Below are 21159 nucleotides of genomic sequence, written 5' to 3'. Positions count from 1 at the left end.
GTTGGCTGTTACATTGTTAAGGTTTACCCTGCCGACAACCAAGCACTCTAGGTGGGCTCCTGAGCCCCCAGAAGTACATGTCCAGGTCCTTTCTGTCGGTAGAGCCCTGTCCTGCTGGCCGCTGTACTGGGCAGGAGGTGAAGGCATGGCTTTACCCAGAGCCTTCCTAAGTCCTCTTTCTGTCGGACTCTTTCTTGTTCAGAATAGAGGGGAGAGAGTCACTGTGCTTGGAACAAGTTGTCCTGGGTTTCTTTTGAAAAAACTTGCACACGAGGCTTTGTCCAACACCTGCTTTGACGCCTAGTGTTAATGTTTTAGCAGAACTGGGGCAAGAGTCCGTTTCTTACGTCAAGTCACATGACCCCAGCCACTGAGTGAAGAATGCCCTGTTTCAAGACAGGAGAGGAAGCAGTGGGTCCAGGTGGGCAACAGGAGCTGTCCAGGTGAGACACAGTGGCTCCTTGGAAGGAAGGCGGTGATAAGGAGAAGGATTAGGATGTTTTGAAGATAAAACTGCAAGAACTTAATATTGATTTGGCTGTTGCTGGTGGTGAGAAATGAAGGTAGACTTTGAACTTTTGGTTCAAGCCAGTGAACAGAGAGGGGTGCAGTTTTCTGAGAAGCATGAGGACGCAGACTATTGATGTGGATAGGAGGGTGTGAAAAGGAAAATTTATGAATGAATTGTTCTGTGTACTTTAAGTTTTAGAGTTGGATTTATGAGCCTGGAGTTCAGGGAGGGTTCAGGACTGAAGCTATAAATTGTGAACTCATCAGCAGATAGAAGATTTTAAATCCATGGGATTGGCTGCAGTTATTTAAGGGGGAAAAAGTGTCTGTAGTGCAGAGTAAATGTTGCCTGGCTGAGTTCTTTTGGTTCTTGAGTTTAGAGTTTGGTCGGAGCTGGAGTATGAAGCACACAGAAGGAGATGTGATCAATGGGATGAACAGTTTCAGAAAAGTGTGGCAGGTGGGAGCTGCCAGTCTGGGAGGAAGAAGCCACATGATAAGTTACTAGACTTGGCAAAAAGTAGCTGATTGGTGATCTTGACCAGAGTAGTTTCATTGGAGTGGGAAGGGCAAAACAACGGTGGGCGTGGCCTAAAGAGATGAAGAGAGAGAGAGAGCGGGGAGAGGAAGGGGAGCTAACAGTGTGCTCTGAGTTGATTGCAGGGTTTTTTCCCCTCTATTTTCATTTGTGCTCTTGATAAAATATATCAGTTCACTTCAGTTCAGTTCAGTTGCTCAGTCGTGTCTGACTCTTTGCGACCCCATGAATCGCAGCATGCCAGGCCTCCCTGTCCATCACCATCTCCCAGAGTTCACTCAAACTCAAGTCCATCGAGTCGGTGATGCCATCTAGCCATCTCATCCTCTGTCGTCCCCTTCTCCTCCTGCCCCCAATCCCTCCCAGCATCAGAGTCTTTTCCAATGAGTCAACTCTTTGCATGAGGTGGCCAAAGTACTGGAGTTTTTCAGCTTCAGCATCATTCCTTTCAAAGAACACCCAGGGCTGATCTCCTTTAGGATGGACTGGTTGAATCTCCTTGCAGTCCAAGGGACTCTCAAGAGTCTTCTCCAACACCACAGTTCAAAAGCATCAATTCTTTGGCGCTCAGCTTTCTTCACAGTCCAACTCTCACATCCATACATGACCACTGGAAAAACCATAGACTTGACTAGACGGACCTTTGTTGGCAAAGTAATGTCTCTGCTTTTGAATATGCTATCTAGGTTGGTCATCACTTTCCTTCCAATGAGTAAGTGTCTTTTAATATCATGGCTGCACTCACCATCTGCAGTGATTTTGGAGCCCAAAAAAATAGTCTGACACTGTTTCCACTGTTTCCCCATCTATTTCCCATGAAGTGATGGAACCAGATGCCATGATCTTAGTTTTCTGAAAGTTTAGCTTTAAGCCAACTTTTCACTCTTCTCTTTCACTTTCATCAAGAGGCTTTGTAGTTCCTCTTCACTTTCTGCCATAAGGGTGGTGTCATCTGCATATCTGAGGTGATTGATATTTCTATTGGCAGTCTTGATTCCAGCTTGTGCTTCCTCCAGCCCAGCGTTTCTCATGATGTACTCTGCATATAAGTTAAATAAACAGGGTAACAATATACAGCCTTGACGAACTCCTTTTCCTATTTGGAACCAGTCTGTTGTTCCATGTCCAGTTCTAACTGTTGCTTCCTGACCTTCATATAGGTTTCTCAAGAGATAGGTCAGGTGGTCTGGTATTCCCATCTCTTTCAAAATTTCCCATAGTTGATTGTGATCCACACAGTCAAAGGCTTTGGCACAGTCAATAAAGCAGAAATAGATGTTTTTCTGGAACTCTCTTGCTTTTTCCACGATCAAGCGGATGTTGGCAATTTGATCTCTGATTCCTCTGCCTTTTCTAAAACCAGCTTGAACATCTGGAAGTTCACGGTTCACATACTGCTGAAGCCTGGCTTGGAGAATTTTGAGCATTACTTTACTAGCGTGTGGAGGAGGCAATGGCACCCCACTCCAGTACTGTTGCCCGGAAAATCCCATGGACAGAGGAGCCTGGTAGGCTTCAGTCCACGGGGTCCCTAAGAGTCGGACACGACTGAGCGACTTCACTTTCACTTTCCACTTTCGTGCATTGGAGAAGGAAATGGCAACCCACTCCAGTGCTCTTGCCTGGAGAATCCCATGGACGGAGAAGCCTGGTAGGCTGCAGTCCATGGGGTCGCACAGAGTTGGATATGACTGAAGCCACTTAGCAGTAGCAGCAGCAGCAGCAGCGTGTGAGATGAGTGCAATTGTGCAGTAGTTTGAGCATTCTTTGGCATTGCCTTTCTTTGGGATTGGAATGAAAACTGACCTTTTCCAGTCCTGTGGCCACTGCTGAGTTTTCCAAATTTGCTGGCATATTGAGTGCAGCACTTTCACAGCATCGTCTTTCAGGATTTGAAAGAGCTCAACTGGAATTCCATCACCTCCACTAGCTTTGTTCGTAGTGATGCTTTCTAAGGCCCACTTGACTTCACATTCCAGGATGTCTGGCTCTAGGTGAGTGATCATACCATCTTGATTATCTTGATCGTGAAGATCTATTTTGTACAGTTCTTCTTTGTATTCTCGCCACCTCTTCTTAATATCTTCTGCTTCTGTTAGGTCCATACCATTTCTGTCCTTTATCGAGCCCATCTTTACATGAAATGTTCCCTTGGCATCTCTAATTTTCTTGAAGTGATCTCTAGTTATTCCCATTCCATTGTTTTCCTCTATTTCTTTGCATTGATGGCTGAGGAAAGCTTTCTTATCTCTCCTTGCTATTCTTTGGAACTCTGCATTCAGATGCTAATATATTTCCTTTTCTCCTTTGCTTTTTGTTTTTCTTCTTTTCACAGCTATTTGTAAGGCCTCCCCAGACAGCCATTTTGCTTTTTTGCATTTCTTTTCCATGGGGATGGTTTTGATCCCTGTCTCCTGTACAATGTCACGAACCTCTGTCCATAGTTCATCAGGCACTCTATCTATCAGATCTAGTCCCTTAAATATATTTCTTACTTCCACTGTATAATCATAAGGGATTGATGTTACATAAGAAAGTTCAATTTTGCTGTAGGCCTAAAACTTTTCTAAAAAAATAGTCTAATAAAAATAATTAGTAATATTTAAATAATAAGTGGTTTTAGCAGATATTCAGGTTTCTGAGATTTAATTCCATTCATGTTGCTGCTGCCAAATTTTATAGATGAATGGACCATATGCCCTATTCCAACAATTTTAATAGAATGATTCGTTTCTTTTTACTTAAATGTAGTGGTTTGAGAATACCTTAAGCCCCGGTACAGAATTTTTTTCCCTTTTTTAAATAAGTTTCTCAATCACTCAACGTTGACACATAATTAGAATTGTCAAAATCAGTTCCTTAGAGGTGGAGTGTTGGCAGTCATTATGAAGATGGATGTAGATGATGATGTAGAATCTTTTGAAATGTAGAAAGTAACATTAAGTGAAAACAAAAAAATAAAGGCACAGTTGTCATTGTAAAGATGGACAAAAGTGTATAATCGTTTGCAAAAAGTAAGTAAGTGAGCTTGGTATTAGAGTGGGAAGGAGTTTTTCCAAGACAGCCTTGTTGTGTTGAACTTTTATAGTCTTTTTTTTTTTTTTTCAATGCAATGTCTTGTTCTACTGCACTCGGTTGGCTTTCTTTTCATTAGACAGCAGTTCTAGTCATTTTATGGTTTACAAAAAATTCGTTGCTATGAAAACTTTGAAATATCTGTAATGCATGTGAGCATGCTCAGTTGTGTCTGACTCTTTGTGATCCCATGGACTGTAGCCCGCCAGGCTCCTCTGTCCACGGGACTCTCCAGGCAAGAATCCTGGAGTGGGTTGCCGTTCCCTTCTGCAGGCGATCTTCCCAGACCAGGGATCAAACCCGAGTCTCCTTCATTGGCAGGTGGGTTCTTTACCACTGAGTCACCAGGAAGAGTTGTTGTACTTTGCTTTCCTCAAACACAGCACACTTCTCCTCAAGGCCTGGAGGCCTCTCCAGCCAGCCCTTGTATCGACTAACACTTGTTCAGTGTTCAGTCTTTGGGTAAAAATCAACATCTTAAAAAATTTCCCGCAGGCCCCACGATAGTCCATTAATTGTCTGCCATTTTTAGTATGCACTTTTAGGTTTAAATTCTCGGCAGGTTGGTTTTCTGCTGTTTTATATAGCACTGCATTCTAAATGGCTTGCAAGATGCCTGGTATATTATAGAGGGTAAGGGACATTTCCTGTATGACTAGACAACACCAGGCACTCAGAGACGCTTCCTAGAGAAGCCGTGGTAGGAGAACTCATCTGCCCACCATTGTTTCCCATTATTTCTGCTCAGGAGTTTTGTAGCCATGCTCAATCACATGTGCGTTGACAATTAAAATAATTTTCTTAGCACTCTCTCTTTGAAATCAAGATGTCGATTTGCACTTTATTAAAGTTCCTCTTTGGAAAAGTCATTTTCCAGTAGACTTTCCTTCATGAATTGTCCATCGCTGAACCTAATAAAAATAATTTATCTGTGTTGGAGTTCAGCTTATAAGAGTTTCTGGAATCCAACAGATTTTAGCAATTTCTTGAATCCTACAGATGTCTTGCTTTAAAAAAAAAAAATTACAACACCATATGTTGCCTGCTCCCATGAGTAGGTTTCAGGGAAGTTTTAACAGTTAAAGTAGGTTTTTTCTTTCTTTGGAAACCTAGCATGTGGATTTAGTGCTTATTAAGGGAGGGACCAAGTGTAGTGGTTTGATTTAGGATTAGAAGAGGGAGCTGGACTCAAAGCTTAGTTGCACAGCTTTGCCAAGAGCCCTCTCCCAGCCGCTCTTACACTCACCACGACTGCTGAGTGAGCTCTCAGATGCACTGTTTTCCATCTTTTCCCATCGGTCACTTGGAGCTCAGATGGCCCATGAAACTCAGATCCCTCCAAGAAGCCTGCCATCAAATGCTCTGCCAATAAGGGCCTGCTGAAAGGATGGGTATGTTCACTACTGGAATCCTCCATTCTCTCTTTCCGTGACACAAACCCTCTGAAACTACCAGCTGCAAGCCTTTAATTTTTAAAAATTCGAACTGTGTGGCAGAGTCCACCCACCTATTAAACACGTAAACCAAGTAGCCACAGACTGCTTCTTTGTCCTTATGCAAAGAAACCTGTGTGTGACGTGTCACCGTGCCCAGCCACTCCGTGTAACCAGGACCACGTCCCTCTGAGAAATGACCCAGAGCTGTCTGCTTTGGAAAATTCTGCATTAGTCACTTTTTCATGACATCAGCAGTTATTAGCCACAGAGAAGATATTTTCCCACAGTTAAAAAAAAAAAAAAAACCACATCCAGAGAGAGTGCTAACAGTAGTATTGATGTGTATTCTCCTGGCATTGTTGGGTGAAATTATCCAAGGATGCGATACCTAAACAGGACTTAGGAGAAGCCACAGATCTGGGGCTACAGTGAGGACCTGCTCCCTGGGGTCTCATCCTCCCTATCTTTGCGTGACTGTAAAGGGCCAATCAGAGATCCACAAAGAACCCACCACTACATGACGTGGCTCATTAGTCCAAACAGGGGATGGCAAACTGGTGTGCCTCTGGGCAAAATCTGGCCCACTGCCCATGTTTATAAGTAAAATTTTTATTAGAATACCACCACCCTCATCCATTCACGTGTTATCTGAGGCTGTTTTGCACTGCAATGCAAAGTTGAGTAGTTATAAGAGAAATTGCCTGCCCCTTAAGGTCAAAAATATTTTTTACCTGGACCTTTAAAGAAAAAAAAAAAAATCATTGATCTCTGTTCTAAACCAAGAGCAGGCAGTCTCTCAGACAGTGTTCTCAGGTCACTGAGTCATAGTTTCCTGGTTATGGGAGAGAAAAAAAAAAAAACAAAAAACTTAGAAGCTCACAGGCAGTGGAGTGAGGAAGCCTTTCAGAATTCACTAAAATGGGAAGGGCCGATTGGAGATGGTGGTGCTTACTCCAGGGGACTCCAAAGCTTGTGCTGCAGATCGTTTGTGTTGTGTATAGGGGTCAACAAAGAGGCTAAGATGGTTGGTGTGCAGCATATGAATTGTGAGAAAAGAGAAAAAGTGTTAAATAGATAGTGCTGGTGAGCTCACAGAGCTTCTGTCCACCCCCTTTTCCTCCTCTTTTGCTCCTGGACAGTGGCTGGTCACCAAGCAATCAGGATTTGTCTCTGTTACCATAGAAATAAGTTGAGGCCTTTGCTTTTCAAAGTCATTCTAATTCTCAGCTGCCTGGATCACAGGCATTTAGTCTTTATAATTTCACCACTTAGGGACTGCCTGAGATTTTACTCAATAGTCTAGGCCCTTTCTGGCAGTGCACATGTGTGAGTATGTATGTATCTGTGGTGGTTTAATCATTAAGTTGTGTCTGACTCTTGTGATCCCATGGGCTATATTCTGCCAGGCTCCTCTGTCCATGGGATTCTCTGGGCAAAAATACTGGAATGCATTGCCATTCCCTTCTCTGGGGGATCTTCCTGACCCAGGAATCAAACCCAGATCTTTACCAGCTGAGCTACCAGGGAAGCCGTGTGTGCATCCATGGAAAAAATATTTTTACTAGCAGTCTGCTTTTACTTTATTAATGTAGTTTAAGTATTCAATACCTCTTATATTAATCATCTGCACAATTTGTGTTTTTCCACAAAGTCTGCATGATTTTATAGGAAAATTGTGTAGATACTAGAGGTGCTCAGTTTTGTGCTTATAATCAAAAGAGATATTTAACTATGTATTTAGTATTTTTTAAATGGGTAAACCAAAGTCTTTGAGCCAAAGTCTTATTATTCAATACTCATGAAGAATGATTAAAGATGGTAAAAATTAGACTGCCACTTACTGATTATAGGTAAATTATTTAGTCTTCATTAGTCTCTGTCTCTTCTTATGTAAAATGGGAATAATAATAGTAGTTAACTCAGCTTGGTGTAGCAAGTCCATGAGATAATTTAGGAGCCATGCGTGGAACATGCTAAGTTAGCTATTTTTATCATAATTATCAGGTCACTTTCACACCTCCCTGAAGTTCAGCCCTATGACAAGAAAAGAACATCAGGATGTTTGCCACGTAATCGTGCGTCAGTCTAAATGGAACATTTCCCACCAAAAGTGAAAATAGCCCAGTCTGGCATTTCTTTGGGTTGAGAAGGAAAAAAACAATCATTTGTCAAAGAGACTATTTTATGAGGGCTTAACTGAGCACAAATTGAATCTGTGGCTTGGCCAAGGAGAGAAATATTTGCAAAACATCTCAGAAATGGCAGTGATATCCACATTGCCATTGGTAGCACTTTAAAAATGATAACATTATGCTGCCACATATTTCTGAGAAAATGGTAAATATTCAAGGAACAATAAGCCCAATTTTTCCAGTACCTAAGTTTCTCTTTCTGAATATTCAGAACCATGTTAACTGTTCAACAGTGCTGTAAGGGGAGCTTTTTTCTCTACAAAATTAAATGAGCACACATCAGCAAAACTGCAGTCTTTTTCTGCTTCAGGTTTGAAGTCTGAATGATCCTCTCAAACGCTTCATTCCAGTGTGATTTCTTGGTTGGATTTAAATAGAGTTATTTATTGTCCAAAGCAACATATTCGGTAAAATGCAAGAATTAAATTTTGTGTATCCTTTCTTTGATTTATTTCAGAAATTATATTGGTATCAGAAAAACATATACTGTTTTTAAAAAGAATATTTGTTGCTCTTTCTATTATTAGCGTAAAATTGAACAAAACCTTATAATCACTCTAGTCAAGTTCAAGTGAAGGTTGCTCATGGGAGTAACAGCTAAGGTAGGCCTTAATTTACTGGAACGGGTTTCCCCAGTCCTTTTGTTCTCGTGATATTTAGTGTATCGTTAATGCCTAGTGATTTGACAACATAATATTTTGAAATCATCCATCACACTCGTGTGCACCAGGATATAATTGAAATGCATAGGGCACTTCCTAGAAAAAACAAACAATGTTTTGTCCAGACCACATCTGACTGCATGTCAATTTTTATATTCATCCAGCTAGACCCAACAACATTGCTTAATTCCTGTAAAATCTTGTTATTTTTTTCTTTTTTTTTAAAGAAGCGTAAAATAAAACTTTAGACATTTAAAAATATAAGTAATGTTGACTGTGATAGTTCTGCTTTATCTTAAAGGAGAAAGCATCTTATACTTTGAGAGAATTCTCGAAGTGGGCACTAGGAACTCAGGTCAATAATTACTATAAAGCGAGATTGCGATACTTCCCTTCATGAGTCTCTTGGAATTTCCCAGTTAGCTTTCAAAGTCAATCTATTTTTGTTCTATGCTATTTGTTCTTTGGTATTAGAATTCTTTATCATTATTAAATGGAAATAGATTCGATTTATGTGGGGTTTCTCCAAATCAGCTTAAAGATTTGGTCTACAGTTATTGGAAAGTAACGAAAAAATACTGGTTTGGCTGTTAATAGTAAAGATATACACTTATATAAGTGTAGCAATAACAAATTTTAACTGTCTATCAAAATATTTTTCTTTGCTTTGTAAATATAGTGAAAAAGTCAAAAGTTTTGGAAGATTTGAAGGCTCCTGGAAAAATTTTTTAATTAAAAAATGACCTATTTGGAAAATAGTTTGTCAGTTTCTTAAAAAGTTAAATAGAAATTCAAAAATATACTGTATGATCAAATAGTTCCACACTTAGGTATCTACTAAAGAGAAATGAAAACACATGTCTACATAAAGGCTTGTATACAGAAGTTCACAGTGCTAATATTCAAAATAGCCCCAAACTAGAAACAGTCTAAGTGTTCATCAGCTGCTGAAACAGCCATATGGTGGGATACTACTCAATAATAAGAAGGAACTTTTAATACAGTTTAAAAAAAAAACTTTTTTAAAAAAGGAACAAGCTATTGATACATGCCAACAACATGGATGAACCTCAAAATCATTGTGTAAAATGAGAAAAACCTCTAAAATCAGGAATAAAATAAAGGTAGCTGCTCTTGCTGCCTTTTTTTATTTTTTATATTTATTTATTTTTGGCTGTGCTGGGTCTCAGTTGCTGAGCTAACACTTTGTCTAGTGGTGGTGAGTGGGGCTCCTCTCTAGGTGTGAGTGGGCTCCTCTCTAGGTGTGAGTGGGCTCCTCTCTAGGTGTGAGTGGGCTCCTCTCTAGGTGTGAGTGGGCTCCTCTCTAGGTGTGAGTGGGCTCCTCTCTAGGTGTGAGTGGGGCTCCTCTCTAGGTGTGAGTGGGGTTCCTCTCTAGGTGTGAGTGGGGCTCCTCTCTAGGTGTGAGTGGGGCTCCTCTCTAGGTGTGAGTGGGCTCCTCTCTAGGTGTGGGTGGGGCTCCTCTCTAGGTGTGAGTGGGCTCCTCTCTAGGTGTGAGTGGGCTCCTCTCTAGGTGTGAGTGGGCTCCTCTCTAGGTGTGAGTGGGGCTCCTCTCTAGGTGTGAGGGGGGCTCCCCGCTGGCTGTGAGTGGGACTTCCCACTGGCTGTGGAGCACAGGGTTCCCACTGCAGTGGTCTTTTCTGCTGCAGAGCACAGACTCCGGGATGTGCCCTTCAGTAGCTGTGGTCATGGGCCTGGTTGCACAGTGGCCTGTGCAGTCTTCCTGGACCGAGGGTTAACCTGTATTCCTTGCATTGGCAAACAGATTCTTATCCACTTAACCCCCGGGGGAGTCCATGCTGCTTCTTTTAACACAGCCTGGAAAGTCTTAGCCTGAGTAATTAGATAACCCAAGCGATTGTGAAAACCTCGAGGTGAGGATTATCAGGGACTGTCTCAAGAGTCGCCTATCATGCACATGCCTAACAAAGAAGTTGTATCCAAAGTGTCAATGAACTCTTGTAACTCAATAATAGTAATAAAGATATATGGGAAGACTTGGGTAGGCCCTTCTTGAAAGAAGGTATCTGCTAGCCGGTACGTATTTGAAAAAGGGTTCCTCCTTATTAGTCACCTGAAAATTCAAATTAAAATTACAAAGAGATTCTAGCACACACCCATCTGAAAGGCTGTGTTTAAGCAGCTGACAGTCCCAACTATTGTCAAGGATGTTCGCGTAAATGAAAGCCTCCTTATTGCTTGTGGGAGTGTAAAACAGTCCAACCACACTGAAAAACACTCTGGCAATTTCTAATAAAGTTAAACGTACACCTACCCATGACCCAGCAGTTCCATTCCTCGGCACTTCTTTCTCAGAGAAATGAATGCGTGTGTCCACGTGTATATATACACACAAGCACACAGCATGCTTTATTCATAAAAGCCCCAAACTAGGAAATACCAAATATCCATCAACAGAAGAATGCAATTAAAACCATAGTATATTTAGATGAATCACTACACAGCAGTTTTTTAAAAAATATAAGCCACCTGATACATACAACAATATAAGTGAATTTCAGAAATATTATTGGACCAAAAGAAGTCAGAAACAAACATAAATTAGCAAGTCATCATGAATTATTCATACTGAATAATTCCAATTTTATGAAATTCAAGAAGAAGCTAAATTAACATATGATGATAGATGTCAGGAAAGTTGTTATTTCTAGGAGGGGGTGGAGAGAGCTTTTGACTCGGGAAAAATGTGGAAAATTTCTGGGTATGATAGAAATGTTCTAGACATTCATCCGGGCATGTGTAAATAGTCACTTAAGATGTATGCGTCTTCTTGTGTGTTCATCTTAGCTCAAGAAATTAAAACAGGGTGAGAAAGACACTTTGATGTGCATTCAGATTACTTAGGGGATCTTGTTAAAATGCAGGTTCTGTTTTAGTGGCAAGAAATAGGCTGGAGTTTCCACATTATTAACTAACTCCGGATGATGCTGGCATAGCCAGTCCTGGTACTTCAGTTTAAGTGGCAGGGCCCTAAAACCTTCTCCTCGCTGTTTCAGTGCTGCTGCTGCTGCTGCTGCTAAGTCGATTCAGTTGTGTCTGACTCTGTGCGACCCCAAAGACGGCAGCCCACCAGGCTCCCCAGTCCCTGGGATTCTCCAGGCAAGAACACTGGAGTGGGTTGCCACTTCCTTCTCCAATGCATGAAAGTGAAAAGTGAAAGTGAAGTCGCTCAGTCGTGTCTGACTCTTTGCGACCCCATGGACTGACTGCAGCCTAACAGGCTCCTCCATCCACGGGATTTTCCAGGCAAGAGTACTGGAGTGGGGTGCTATTGCCTTCTCTGGCTGTTCCAATGACTGTCGCTCTAAAACAAAAGCCCCCAGGCTTAGTGGTATAAAACAGCCATTTTATCAACTAGATGATTATGCAGGTCAGCAATTTGAACAGGACATGGCGGGAATGGCGTGTCTTTTTTTTCTCTGAGGATCTGTGGCACCTAAGGCTTCAGCTGGGAAGCGTCTGAGAGCAGGATTGGAAGGTTAGGGCTGCAATGCCTGGATGCTCCTTCATGCACAGAGCTGACTCTCCAGCTAGGAGTTCACGAGAGTTAGGATGGCCCCCTGGAACATGGGGAGCATCTGCAAGGGACTTCTGTGTGGCTCCAGACTCTTGTAGAGACTCAGCAGTTCCGTCTCCTCCAGAATGAATCTCTTGTCTCCTGTGTCTGTCTGCCTGTGTGTAGCAGTGTGAGTCAAAATTGGGCAGGCCGATGATCCATGGTTTGAAGGGGCTGAGAGAACAACCTCCCAATCCAGAGGTGCTTGAGGGGGTCAGAAAAATATCTGTCTGAGTGAGAGCCCTGGGGAGGTCATCTCTGCCTTGCCCAGGAGGGCCAAAAGCACATCCGTTAAACACACTGAACACTAACTGAGTCCAGAGAGCAAGGTGACTGGTTCATGCAGCTCTGTGTCGTGAACCCAGACCTGAACTTGCCCAGAGAGAGTCACGCCTCTGTGTGTCTTTTTTAAACCTGGGGGTCTGTTTCAGGGTGACAAGTCAGCTTGGGTGCCAGTGGCATTTAGAGCTTCTGCTGTGGGCTATGAAGAGTAGCCCAGAAAGCATAGGAAATCTTGAAAACGTGGCTAGTTCATCCTCGGAAGGTTTACTACTCAGTTCCTTCTTTGAGCTGTAGAACTCTGATTTTCTGCAATAGTTTATTTTCCTAATACTTTGGGCTTCTTTCTTTATGAATCAGCCTCTTTTCACCATGTCTGAAAATTCTGCGAGTTGGTATCATCATTCCTCAATATAAATTAACAAAATTTGTTTATTTGACAAAAGTTACCACGCTTGAATTTTAAAAAATAACAAGATGTTCACTAGATATACCGGCACTATTAGTACAGGAGTTTGCTATACTAAAATGCGTCAAGGCTTGAATTAGACTTACCAGCTATAAGCGCTGGACAAATATCTATAAAATGGAACTAATATCTACCTTTCAAAATATTGTTAAATAAGGCATATATGTAAAGCATGAATTACAGTGCATAGCATTTGAAAGTGTTGAAGTTTCAATTCCTTGCTCCCCACTCACCCCTAACTTTATCCAAAGCACTAATCCTATCATGATTTCCTGCTATAAGGTCCCCTTATGAAAAAGTTCCCTGGTAGTAAAGAATCCACCAGCAATGCAAGAGACCACCTACAATCCAGAAGACCTGGGTTTGATCCCTGGGTCGGGAAGATCCCCTGGAGAAGAAAATGGCAACCCACTCCAGTATTCTTCCCTGGGAAATCCCATGGACATAGGAGCCTGGTGGCCTATAGTCCAAGGGATCACAAGAGTTGGACACGACTTAGTAACTAAACCACCATCATGAAAAGTACTATACAAAGTATTTAAGTATCTTGTAATTCTATGAGATGTTAAGTATTAAATATTAAGTAATATTCACAAACTTCCATTTTAACTGGTAACTTCAGAAAAACTGGGGGTAAGTTAACTGAATCTGGAGCAACAGACAGGTTCAAAATTGGGAAAGGAGTACATCAATGCTGTATATCATCACCCTGCCTATTTAACTTATATGCAGAGTACATTATGTGAAATGCCAGGCTGGAAGAATCACAAGCTGGAATCAAGATTGCTGGGAAAAATATCAGTCTGTCACCTCAGTCACTCAGTCATGTCTGACTCTTTGTGACCCTATGGACTGCAACATGCCAGGCTTCCCTGTCCATCACCAACTCCTTGAGCCTACACAAACTCATGTCCATCGTATCAGTGATGCCATCCAACTATCTCATCCTCTGTCGTCCCCTTCTCTTCCTGCCTTCAATCTTTCCCAGCATCAGGGTCTCTTCCAATGAACTGGTTCTTCAAATCAGATGGCTGAAGTATTGGAGTTTCAGCTTCAGCATCAGTCCTTCCAATGAATATTCAGGACTGATCTCCTTTAGGATGGACTGGTTGGATCTCCTTGCAGTCCAAGGGACTCTCAAGAGTCTTCTCCAACACCACAGTTCAAAAGCATCAATTCTTCAGTGCTCAGCTTTCTTTATGGTCCAACTCTCACATGCATACATGACTACTGAAAAAACCATAGCTTTGACTAGATGGACCTTTGTTGGCAAAGTAATGTCTCTGCTTTTTAATATGCCATCTAGGTTGGTCATAGCTTTTCTTCTAAGGAGCAAGTGTCTTAATTTCATGGCTACAGTCACCATCTACAGTGATTGTGGAGCCCAGAAAAATAAAGTCTCTCACTGTTTCCATTGTTTCCCCATCTATTTACCATGAAGTGATGGGACCAGATGTCATGATCTTAGTTTTCTGAATGTTGAGTTTTAAACCGACTTTTTCATTCTCCTCTTTCACTTTTATCAAGAGGCTCTTTAGTTCCTTTTTGCTTTTTGCCATAAGGGTGGTGCTATTTGCATATCTGAGGTTGTTGATATTTCTCCCAGCAGTCTTGATTCCAGGTTGTGCTTCATCCAGCCCAGAATTTCTCATGATGTACTCTGCATAGAAGTTAAATAAGCAGGGTGACACTATAAAGCCTTGGCGTACTCCTTTCCCAAATTGGAACCAGTCTGTTGTTCCATGACCAGTTCTAACTGTTGTTGTTTGACCTGCACACAGATTTCTCAGGAGGCAGGTCAGGTGGTCTGGAGAAGTATCAATAACCTCAGATATGCAGATGACAACACCCTTATGGCAGAAAGCAAAGGGAAACTAAAAAACCTCTTGATCAAAGTGAAAGAGGGGAGCAAAAAAATTGGCTTAAAACTCAACATTTTAAAATGAGGATCATGGCATCTGATTCCATCACTTCATGACAAATAGATGGGGAAACAATAGAAGCAGTGAGAGACTTTATTTTGGGGGGCTCCAAAATCACTGCAGATGGTGACTGCAGCCACGAAATTAAAAGACACTTGCTCCTTGGAAGAAAATCTATGATCAACCTAGACAGCATATTAAAAAGCAGAGACATTACTTTACCAGCAAAGGTCCATCTAGTCAAAGCTATGATTTTCCAGTAGTCAGGTATGGATGTGAGAGTTGGACTATAAAGAAAGCTGAGTGCTGAAGAATTGATGCTTTTGAACTGTGGTGTTGGAGAAGTCTCTTGAGAGTCCCCTGGCCTGCAAGGAGATCCAACCAATCCATCCTAAAGGAAATCAGTCCTCAGTGTTCATTGTGACACAGAAGGGTTAGGGGATTACTGTCCTCATACAGAGAGCTGGTCAAACCAAGAGAGGGCTCATCTGGGGATTAGAGTGTCTGAGAATAAAACTGCTGGCTGTCTGAAAGTGCCCCTACTTTTTTCAAGATAATAAGGTTTTTTCACTGGCAAATGTATTAAAGGTTTTATTGTAAAGTTTGGGACAATGCAATAACTAATTACAGTACACAACAGTCATCACTGCCTAAAATATTTCATGCATTTTTGTCCTTATATTGAATATTAACCAAGGGTCCTGGCAGGAACCACAAGGCACAGAGACTCAGGTTCGATCCCTGGTTTGGGAAGATCCCCTGGGGGAGGAAATGGCAGCCCACTCTAATATTCCTTCCTGGAAAATCCCATGGACAGAGGAGCCTCGTGGCTACAGTCCATGGGGTTACAAAGAATCGTGCACGACTGAAGCAACTTAGCACATACACATGGGGTTTACTTACAAAGGAACTAAGTCTGATGCTGTGACTGCAAGGAGGGGGCCCCCAAGACAAACCCCCAGGGCCAGCAGTGGAAGGCCACTGCCAAAGGGGACTAGGGGAGATGTTACTGGGGCCAAAAGAGAGGCAGCTGTGCAGGACAAGATGCTTCGTGGGGAAGAATGAGTCCTCCAACCTGCAGGAGCACAGCCATCCTAAGAGACCCTCTGCAGGGAGAGAAGCAGGATTATAAACACCTCACATCCCTTCTCTATCTTCCTCATCTTCTGTGCGCCTGCTCCCGTGACCACACCTAACAGTGTGTCAGAGGAAACAGGAGCCCTTTAAGGTCACCTCTGAGTTTGGGAAAAGAACCAAGGGTGGTCTCAGATCCGGTCTCTCACAAGAATGCTTAGTTGAGACCATGTGGACTGAACACAGGACTGAACCCAGTTAAGGGTTTTATGTACTGGTCACTCAGTTGGATCCGACTCTGTGTGATCCTATGGACTGCATCCTTCCAGGCTCCTCTGTCCATGGGGATTCTCCAGGCAAGAATAACTGAGTGGGTTGCCACGCCCTCCTCCAGGGGATCTTCCCAATCCAGGGATCAAACCCAGGTCTCCCACATTGCAGGCAGATTCTTTACCATCTGAGCTACCAGGGAAGACCAAGAATAACTGGGATGGGTAGCCTACCCCTTCTCCAGGGGAACTTCCTGACCCAGGAATCGAACCGGGGTCTCCTGCATTACAGGCAGATTCTTTACCAGCTGAGCTACCAGGGAAGCATAAGGGTTTTATAAAACCTTTTAAGATTTGGCAGATGGGTGTGGAGATCTCCTGTCTTGCTTTTATTGCAGACTAGCCTCATCTTAAACTCCTCTGCTTCTTAAACCTGCCACCGGCCTCTCTGTAGTGACCTACCTCTTTCTTTGATCTCCTTGCCTTCTGTGTACACAGTTAGTTTCAGATTTCACCAGGGGAACTCCTAACTTTGCCAACCAACAAAGGAAAATCCATCACTGGAGAGAACAGATACACGTCCCATGATGTCACCAAGTCGAACAGTTGTTGATAAGTAGTGACTGGAGATTAATCATTAAACTTCTTAAAAGCAAATGGACAGGTCCCTCAAGACTGAAAGATTCATTAGGAGGTAATTTTGTATGCCACTGAATGTGGGAAAGAAAACTCCAGACCTTGCTAGTCTGTCAACCTCTGGGTTGTTTCTTTTGTTGAATCCTTACTAATTTTATAAATCTGACTGCTTACATGAAAATGCAGTTACTATTGCCCCCAGAATTAAGAAAACTTGCCTCCTCTAATAAATCAAAGATCTTCAGTTAAAGCAACCTGTAGGATTCCAGCACAGTATCAAAAAAGGGGAAGGGGGCACTTGTCTGGTTCGCAGGGTGTTTTGACAAAACCTGTTTGAAAATTTTGAATTTGGATGTTGTATTACGCTTTAAATGTTTAAAATGGTCTTTTCTTTTCAAGGATACTATCATATAACCTCAATTTTAAACAATTAGCCCCTCAAAATGGCCTGGCAAGAGACCCATTGTGACAGTACAATTTGAATCTTAATTTACAACAGTTGTATCTAAAAAGTAAACAAAAGACAAAACGGACCCCAAAGCACTATATTCTCAGTTTCCTGAAGCCAACTCAAATGAAGCCATTTGATATTTATGTTTATATTTTATTTTGTAGTCGTACTTTAGTGTAATATGTGAGATACTTTTATTAGCAGATTTTTAAAATTTGTATTAGAAGAGTTGCTTTTATTTGGCTTTTGCCTTTTTTTTTTGGCTTGTAGTTTATTTTTTTGTTTTCTTGCTTTTGTGGGTGCTTGCATGCTGGTAAGGGTGTGTGAGTACATGTGTGCTTTTAAAGAACTCTTCTCCAGAGACTTGGAAAGCGATAATTAGAGGATGGCGAGTTATGGAATTAGTCCAGTTAGCAGGAGAAAACGTGAAAATAGTTTTGGTCTTTACCAGGAATAACAGCTGCATTTTTTTTTAACTGACATTTGAATTTTTACCTTCTTGAGACATATTTTAAGCGTTTAACAACATTCATTCCATATTAAAAAATAGATCTCCATCTTAAAAAAATAATAATGAACTGAATTCTCCAGGCGAAAATACTGGAGTGGGTTGTGCCTCTCTTCTCCAGGAGATCTTCCTGACCCAGCACGGATCGAACCCGGGTCTTCTGCATTGCAGGTAGATTCTTAAGCATTTGAGCCACTAGGGAAACCCCTTAATTTACTAAAACAAAGCATTTTGATGTTTCATTGCGAGTGTGCTGAGTCACTTCTCTGATGTCTGACTCTTTTGTGGCCCCACGGACTGTAGCCTGCCAAGCTCCTCTGTCCATGGGATTCTCCAGGCAAGAATACTGGAGTGGGTTGCCACGCCCTCCTCCAGGGGCTTGTCCTGACCCAGGGATCGAACCTGTGTCTCTTAAAGTCACGTGCATTGGGAGGCAAGTTCTTTATCACTAGCACCAGCTGGGAAGCTGTAAGAACAGAGAGCAAGAGAAAGCAGAACATTTAGGCTTCGTTTCTAGTCATTTTTAATTGTACATGATTTCTAGTTTGTTACTTATTTCTTCTTACATCTCTTTACCAACTTGCTGTTGATGCTGATGTGACTCTGGACAAGTCCCTTAAAGTCTTTGCACCTCAATTTCATCTTCCGTTAACATGAAATAAGTAGCCTGTTGGAAAAAGTCCCCTGAGATCTCCAGGTCACACATCTCCAATCTGCTAGTCCTATGCTTCTGAAACTCTGTGTCCTGGGAGTCCTCAAGGTGCAGGGTTAAAACCTAGCTTCCGTCAGGGAGTCCGGTTCTGTCTGTCTGCATCGTGGAGGTCAGGAAATCTGCATTTTTAGCGGGGTGATGAGAATGTGGTCTGTGGACCACACTGTGAACCACTCTGTGTTGGATCTCTTCTCTGCTCATGGGGACCATGAAGAACCCCCACCCTTCTGCTTGTGCCCTGGTGTCCTGGGCACCCAGAGGGAACGTGTGAGGCAGACGTGCTGTGTGTAGGAGAACCCTAGAAACTTTGATCACTCTTCTTGTTTAATAAACCCGCAACACTGCAGAACTTCCCTATCTATCCCAGGTCACTTTTAAAAATAATTGATTTATTTATTTATCTTTGGCTCTGCTGAGTCTCTGTCACTATGAGTGGGCTTTCTCCAGCTGCGGCAGGGGCTCCTCTCTCGTTGCAGCGTGTCCACGTCATGCTGCAGTGGCTTCTCTTGTTGCAGAGCATGGGCTTTAGGGCGCGTGGGCTCAGTAGCTATGGCTCCCAGGCTCTGCAGCACTGGCTCAATAGTTGTGGCGTTTGGCCTTGGTTGCTCTGTGGCATGTGGAATTGTCCCAGATCAGGAATCAAACCCATGTTCCCTGCACTGGCAGGAAGATTCTTAACCACTGGACCCCTGGGGAAGCCCCCCCCGCCAAGTGCAGTTTTATTCAATCAGGATGAGTCTCTACCTCTAAGTAATGAGGCTTAAGCTTGCCTCGAAGCAAAATTTGTGAGCTGATGGATTTGTGCTCACATGGCTCTCAGGGGCTTCTTAGTGGCACCCCTAAAGAGCATCTTCTTGCCATGGGATCTGAGGCTGGCCTCCTCCACATACACCGTCTCTTAGGATGCTCACAGCTTCCTTGTTTTTGAACAAGAGCCTCACGTTCTTGTTTGACTCTAACTTCCTGGACACATTCTACTTCCTGTTGGGGAACAGAGAAACGAGATTAACCAACAAACCACTGTTGTGGCGCCCAGGACACTTCCAATCTGAGGTTTCCAAGGAGTTACAGGGTTTTATTCTGATGAAAATCAGTCCATTGTGTTGAGCAGGTCAGGAGGAAGTAATGAAACCAACTCCACAAAAGCGGCCACTCAGACCCTTCGTAGCAGGCTCACAGTCGATAAAGGCAGATCGGAGAGGTCACCAGTGAAAATGCTTTCAGCCCTTCTTGTTTCTCTTCCTTTTATTTGCCATCTTCCCATCCACCTTCCTTGCTCTCCGTGTATCTCTCTTAGCCTTCCACCTCATTGCCTTCGTGGAATCAGGCCGCCCCTGTTTTCAGCTCGCCTTTCTGCTCTGGCTTCCTTACAACCTGCTGTAAGCCTCTGGGCCTGCCTCTCTCCCCTCTGTGTCTCAGGCCCCCGCCCTCCTCAGAACTCCCTACTGGTTTTTATGAGTCCCCTGGTGGGTCTGCAGTTTATTGAAGGGTGAGGAAGGGCAAGTCCAGCCTCAGTTTGGGGAGGGGTGGCGGTTTCCTCCATGGGGTTCCCCCGTCATCACAGAAGGGGCAGACAGATTTCTGGCTCCCGGCTGTCGAATCCCCATCAGAAGGCCCTGTGCGGCTGTGGGTGTCTAAAAGCCACCTTTGGGCAAAAAGGATAATAAAAACGTTCAGTCAGACATTCAAGGCAGCGTTCCAAACTGCTAGCTGCCAATTCCCCAGTTAAGAGAGGCCTGGCTCGGAGCCTCTCAGATTAACCCCTTTGCCCCCTGATCTCCACAAGAGATTCCTACTGTGATCCTGAGAACTGAGAGAGAAAAAAGAGAGAGACGAGAGAGACGGAGATTGAGAAAGAGAGGGACCGTGTCATAAGGAGAGAGGACTTCGAGCAGTATCCAGATTTCAAAGTTGCAAAAGGTTTATTCCATGTAGACAGCCTGGCCTTCAATAAATAAGATGTTGTGAAGAGAGGGTGGTCAATGCATTTGAAAGAAAAACAGAGAAGGGTGCGACTCAACCCTCCTGGCATTTTCACAGCCACAGACGGCTTGATGTTTTTGGCTGGGATGTACGTGTGTGTGTGTGCGTGTGTGTGTGTGTGTTTTCTTATTTAAAAATATGAGGTATTAGGCTCTCTCCCAAGTGGGGCTGCCTCTAAGCCACACTCCTCTGTGAGGCGACTGTGTCCTGCAAGAAGGGGGAAAAAAAAAGAGGAAGGAAGGAAGGAGGCTCCCTCCCGGTGACACAGTCACCTACATCCTGATGGCATCGCGGCCGCCCTCCTGTCCCGCTCACCTCCTAGCTCGAACCGCTCCGGGCGCCCGTGTTTCCAACATTCACATCTTGGCCAGTGGCTTCAGTCCACGGCGAAACCTCAGACATCATGCAGTCAAAAGAGACAGAAGCGGGGACCGAGAGACAGAGCTCACACAATGCTCCTCTGCTTTCTCGGCCCCTGGTGTTCTGTTTCAGTCTTCCCCCTGCTGTTCATTTTCCACCTCTTCCCTGGTTCGTGCGTGCTCAGTCACTCAGTCATGTCCGACTCTTTGCAACCCCGTGGACTGTAGCCCGCCAACCTCCTCTGTCCATGGGTTTCTCCAGGAAAGAATACTGGAGTGGGTTTCCATTTCTTCCTCCAGGGGATCCTCCTGACTCAGGGACCAAACCCTTGTCTCCTGCGTTGGCAGGCAGATTTTTTTTTTTTTTTTTTTCCGCTGTGCCATCCGGGAAGCTCTCTTCCCTGGTTGAATGGGGATAATAATCAAACCAATTTTATAGCATTGTGGTGGAAACTAAATGAAGAAATACTAGCAAAATTCTCCAGAAGT

General features: G+C 43.2%; 1 long non-coding RNA gene across 1 annotated transcript in view; it reads left to right on the top strand.

Moving 5' to 3' along the window:
• The first annotated feature begins 357 nt into the window (after positions 1–357).
• The window catches only part of LOC147350968 (uncharacterized), a 58328-nt gene continuing 37526 nt past the window's right edge, over positions 358–21159 (top strand). The window contains exon 1 of the long non-coding RNA XR_015146782.1: positions 358–443. This is a non-coding gene — a long non-coding RNA (uncharacterized LOC147350968). The remainder of the gene's footprint in view (positions 444–21159) is intronic.

The sequence above is a fragment of the Bos grunniens genome, chromosome 19 (assembly GCF_055505025.1).
Source record: "Bos grunniens cultivar Pamir isolate PY7600 chromosome 19, Bosgru_T2T1.0, whole genome shotgun sequence".
Lineage (NCBI taxonomy): Eukaryota > Metazoa > Chordata > Mammalia > Artiodactyla > Bovidae > Bos > Bos grunniens.
This window is presented reverse-complemented; position numbering and strand designations above follow the sequence as displayed.